The sequence below is a fragment of the Peromyscus californicus genome, unplaced genomic scaffold, assembly GCF_007827085.1.
Source record: "Peromyscus californicus insignis strain IS unplaced genomic scaffold, ASM782708v3 Scaffold_18__1_contigs__length_77618521, whole genome shotgun sequence".
Taxonomy (NCBI): domain Eukaryota; kingdom Metazoa; phylum Chordata; class Mammalia; order Rodentia; family Cricetidae; genus Peromyscus; species Peromyscus californicus.
The window spans coordinates 47,106,657-47,112,522 of NW_026294480.1; positions in this window are offsets into that span (position 1 = coordinate 47,106,657).

The window sequence follows — 5,866 nt, forward strand, 5'->3', positions numbered from 1 at the left end:
TAAGTGATCTTTCTGTTCTTTGTAGATGTAATTCTGAACAGTTTTATTAAATAAGAAACACAGAGCCAAATGCAGAGTTAAAAGCCCTAGAGGTCAGAGAGCAGTAGCTAAGAGCTGAGACCAAGACCGCCTTCTTACCCCTCCCTGCTGCTGCCATCCTTCCCCTGAGAAAGAGACCTACTTCCTGTGAGTCTTTTTATTGACTTTCTGTTCTGCCTTCTCATTGGTTGTAAACCCAACCACATGACTTCCTTGTCACCGCCTGTCTACACAGATCTCCAGGTCTCTATGGTTGGTATTGAGATTAAAGATGTGTTTCCATGCTGGCTGTATCCTTGAACACACAGAGATCTGCCTGTCATGTGATCAGGATTAATGGCATGTGCTACCATTGCCTGACTTGTGCTAAATGGCTTGCTATTAGCTCTGACCCTCAGGCACTTTTATTTATTAACATACAAATAAAATCACATTTCAGCACAAATAAAATATCACCATAGTTCTTTGTCCCAAAACACAACAAAAATCAGCAATGCAAATGACTGCAATCAACATATATACCCTTTGACTATAACTTTAAATTTTAATGTCCTTAATTCTCCAATCAAAAGATACAGGCTAGCTGAATGGGTGAAGAAACAATATCATCTATCTGTCTTATACAAGAAACTCAGCTTTTCCAACGTTACATAGAGAAACCCTGTCTCAAAACAAAACAAAACAAAAAAACAAAAAGAAAAAGCTCAGCTTTAAAGATGCAAACTACCTTAAAATGAAAGCAGGGAAAAATATTGCAAGGAATAAGATCAGGAAACAAGTAAATGCTACCATCCCAATATCTGATAAAATGGACTTCAAAGTAAAACCAGCTAGAAGAGAAAAAGAAAAGCACTTCATTCTATCAAGGGATCAATCAATCATAAAAAACACTACTAAATATATATGCACTAAACTCTGGGGCACCCAATTTCATAAAAAAGCATAATGATGGAATTAAAAGTACAGATCAGTACAAACCAAGTAATAGTTGTGGGAGCCCATTCTCGGGTTCCTCGTGGCTTTACCCAGCAGGTCCGCATAGAGGATGATTAGGACCACAGGCCTGAGTGCAGGTGTCTGAGATGGTCTGCACTTGGCTGTGCTGGGGGAGGAGGTCTTTTGCTCCACCCCTTGGCATCTCTATAAAAACCCTGGGGCAGAGACAGTCGGGGCCCGTTGGAATAGGTTCCAAGCCCCCTCGAGGCTATCCTTTATTTTCTATCTGTTTATCTCCGTAAGATTCTCCACAATAAATCCTTCTATCTAATATTTCCTGCTGCTCGCACTCAAGAAAACTCTGGGGAACTGTGGGGGTGGTTGGGTAAACGCCCCACAAATAGTTAATGATTTCATCATCCCTACTTCTACAGGAGATAGGTCACCTGGATCAAAAATAACAGAGAAACCTCAGAATTAAACAACATCTTATAGTAAAAGGACCTAACAGATATCTACAGAATATTCTGTCCATATGTCCAAGAACGTACATTTTACTCATCAGCACCTGGATGCTTCTCCTAAATAAGCCACCTGCTGGGAAACAAAACAAAACTTAATACAGAAAATTAAAATGATCTCATGTGTCCTTTCTGACCACTATGCAATAAAACTTAAGGTCAACAGCAAAGAAAATTCTAGTTAATATATGAATGCACGGAGATTAAACAAGTCATTACTGAACCATGGAAGGGTCAAGAATTTGAGAAAGAAATAAAAAATATTACTAGACTCAAGTGAAAAAAACGATCTCCCTTCATGTTTTTAGCCCTTGACTGAATTCAGTTTTCAAATCCTGTGCTGTCTTTGTCATTTCACTCAGCCATGTGTTCACGTCTTCTTTGATTAAGCTTGTGGTTTTCCTTCCAAATCTTGTGTCCTGAAGTTCCTCGAAGTATTCTTATCACCATGTGGCTATGATAGGCATTACGACTTTTCATTAGGCTTCTTCTGACATCATCTCAGTGGGAAGAGGTGGTGACGAGTCATTACTGCTGAATGGAATCCACTGACGCCACAGACAGGTCAGATGTGCTGCACTCCTTGTCGGTACAAACGCCAAGTCCAGATTCCTACTTGACTTTCTTGACACCACCCCTGAAAGCACACTTTGACACCTTGTTTATTTCTTTTCAGAATGGAAGACGTGGCTCTCTACTTCGTCTTTGTTGTTGTACACAGAGATTATTTTCCTGTGGGGTTGGCTTGGATTGAGGTGATGATTGTAGAAATCTTTTGATGCCTACTTTTCTAGCTTGCATTTTTGTTAGTGTTTTAGTTATAAAGACCATGCTTTTGTTATGTTTTTAAAATAATTTATTAGTTTGCATTTGTCATTTTAACATTTCTGGCTTCCTCAGTTCTATCTGGAGTATACAGATGTAAAAAGAAAACATAGGGAAATTATTTGTTCTACTTATTGGTTCCCAACACTTTTAGACACTACACACATTTCTCTCTACCTTTCTGATTCTTCTTAGGTTTGTTTTCATACAATGCCAAAAATTTTAGTCAGACACAATAAGGAATAGAAAAAAATATTTCTACATTGTTTTCTTATTAGCAGCAGGGGGTACTTTCTATTGTTGAACACTTCTCAGTCATGCACTCACGTTTTTTATATAATATATATTATATATAATCACTGATTTCTTTATTAATTGGTTAAAATAAATGCATACAATATATGAGAAACAGAGTACAGAACAATCTGGAATATATCCCAGAGACCTCTGAGTTGGGTTACTGTTTTGGTAAATCATGGACTTAAACAGCCATGACACTATAGTATTACCTATATTACTATAATATAAAGCATCATTTATAACTGTTTTAAAACTATATGTATAATACATTGTACCTCATATTAGTTTTTCCTACTCATTTTGTACTTTAAGCCAAGCAAAATAGCTCCTGCCCATACCCTAAGGAAAATATATGTAATGCCACTTCTTATTAAGGAAACTGTATTGTATCCTAAGAAAAAAGCTATTTGAGGGCAAGAAAGAACCTTGCCAAGATGTATAGCAATAAAAAGTTACAATATTTGTGTGTGAGTATGTGTGTGACAAGCATTTAGTTCTTGATCACATTAAGATTTCTCTTAAACTCTCCAGATGACTGCCAGGGAATCTGACATTTCATTAAAAAATTATAACCTAAATATGATGAGTATCACCAGGATGGACTTTAATAATGCTGTATCATTTTGGATATAACATTTGGAAAGTTCTTCAACAACGTTAAAAAATATTATGTTTCTATGACTGCCATGCTATGTGAGTTAAGTCACCTCATTTCATAATATTTGATTTCCATAAAGTTGCCTGCTAAAGTTTAGAATTTTAAGTGGTTTATAATAGAGAACAATGCAGTGTTCATGAAGGATGGACTGAATGTGGAGATTCTGAAATGGTTTTTAGAACAAAGAAGAAAGATTTAGTAAAGTTCTGGAAGGTGGAAAAGCATTTCACATCAAGTTAAGGCAAGAGGAAGGCACATCAATCTGAAGAGTGGTGTGCTGAGCCAGGACCCAAAGCAGCAGTGTGTTATTGGAGTGTAAATATACAAAGAGACCAATGAGAAAGTGTAGACTCTATATTCATGGCTGAGGAAGGATTTGAAGCTGGAGAGTAATGTGAGTTCTCTCTGGCTGTATAAACACATGGACTCCCAGAATCAAGATACAAATATGGCATGTGTTGGTATAAATCTGAACTAGAATCTGGCTAAGGGGAAGTGAAGAGAAGGGACATGCTCTATAGAAGAAACCTTACTGGCTGCAGTCCAGACAATGTAGGAATTGTGTACTTGTCTGTTCCGGAAGCTCTTCCCTGAGTTCCTCATAGTCGGCCAGAAGGAGGAAGAGGCCTCAGATTCCCTGTTCTCCTGACAAGAAACAGCCTCTCCTTATGCGACATCAAAGAACTCCCTACTTTTTAAATCCTCATTTGTAAGAGACACTGGAAGCCCATGTTATCCTTTATTCCTGATTCTAATCCCCATCTGGCTCTTTGATCAGTAAAATACATCCTTTTGACTCTTCACTGACACCTTTCTCAAGATTAAATTTCCTTTAAGCCACTTAAATACGCTGCAGAGTTATGTATTTGATTGTCCTAACTTAGCATCCATAACACATTAGAATTTATGATCTCTCTCTCTCTCTCTCTCTCTCTCTCTCTCTCTCTCTCTCTCTCTCTCTCTCTCTCTGTGTGTGTGTGTGTGTGTGTGTGTGTTTTCAAAACTGTTATGGTCATGTCTAGGACAGTAATTGTCACCAAAACATTTGTAGAAGAAAACCATTCAAACTAAGAACAGGGCTCATCTGTCCACTGTACTTCAACTGTAAGAGAGTAAGACTAATTGAGAATTATTTCAAATTTTACATAAATGAATCATGAATCTAATTTTAAATGTTTGGCAAAATAAAACGGCTTCCCTTCTCTATGCTGCACTGTTTCTTTCATTTTATTTTAGTGAGGGTGTGTTCCCTGTAGAGACTCATAAGCATTACATCTTTTATTTGTTGTAGCAAGTAAAATTGATCTTTGGTGAAAACCTCACAGAGATGTAATCATGACTAACATCAGCATGCTGGTGAATGGGAACAACCACCCAATTACATTTGTTTTCCAAGAATGTGGGAAATCATTGAATTTACATTAAATATTAGGATATTGCAGGCTATGTAGACAAAATTGTGTAGATGATCTTCTGGGATTTTGACACCCTGAAATAGGAGAAAAGGGAATGTGGATAAGTTGTGTGTGTGTGTGTGTGTGTGTGTGTGTGTGTGTGTGTGTGTGTGTGTGTGTGTGTTATTTCTAGAGAAAAAAATCTTAACAGAGCACGGTGGGAAAATGTGAAATATACAAAAAGCCACAAGAGCATCAAGCTGTGCCACAGCCAAACAGCACTACCATATCCTGGTGCATATTTCAGGATATAACTTTATTTTCTGAAGGAATCTACTTGATGTATAATGTTTGCATTGGAAAGTCATTTCCTCATAGTCGGCCAGAAGGAGGAAGATTCCCTTGTTCTCTCCCCTCCTGCTCCCCCTGCCCTCCTTCCCCCCAACCCACCTCCCATTCCCATCTCCTCAAGGGCAAAGACTCCCCTGAGGATTGAGTTCAACCTGGTAGATTCAGTCCAAGCAGGTCTAGTCCCCTCCTCCCAGGCTGAGCCAAGTATCCCTGTATAAGCCCCAGGTTCCAAACAGCCAGCTCATGCACTGAGGACAGGACCCAGTCCCACTGCCTGGATGCCTCCCAAACAGATCAAGCTAATCAACTGTCTCACTTATCCAGAGGGCCTGATCCAGTTGGGGGCTCCTCAGCTATTGGTTCATAGTTCATGTGTTTCCATTCGTTTGGCTATTTGTCCCTGTGCTTTATCCAACCTTGGTCTCAACAGTTCTCGCTCATACAAACCCTCCTCTTTCTTGCCAATTGGACTCCTGGAGCTCCACCTGGGGCCTGGCCATGGATCTCTGCATCCGGTTCCCTCAGTCGTTGGATGGGGTTTCTAGCACGACAATTAGGGTGTTTGGCCATCCCATCACCAGAGTAGGTCAGTTCGGGCTGTCTCTCGACCATTGCCAGCAGTCTGTTGTGGAGGTATCTTTTTGGATTTCTGTGGGCCTCTCTAGCACTTTGCTTCTTCCTATTCTCATGTGGTCTTCATTTATCATGGTCTCCTATTCCTTGTTCTCCCTCTCTGTTCTTATTCCAGCTGGGATCTTCTGCTACCGTAAGCTCTCTTTCCCTAGACCCTCGCCCTTCATTACCCCCACTCACGTCCATGTTGTTCATGTAGATCTCATCCA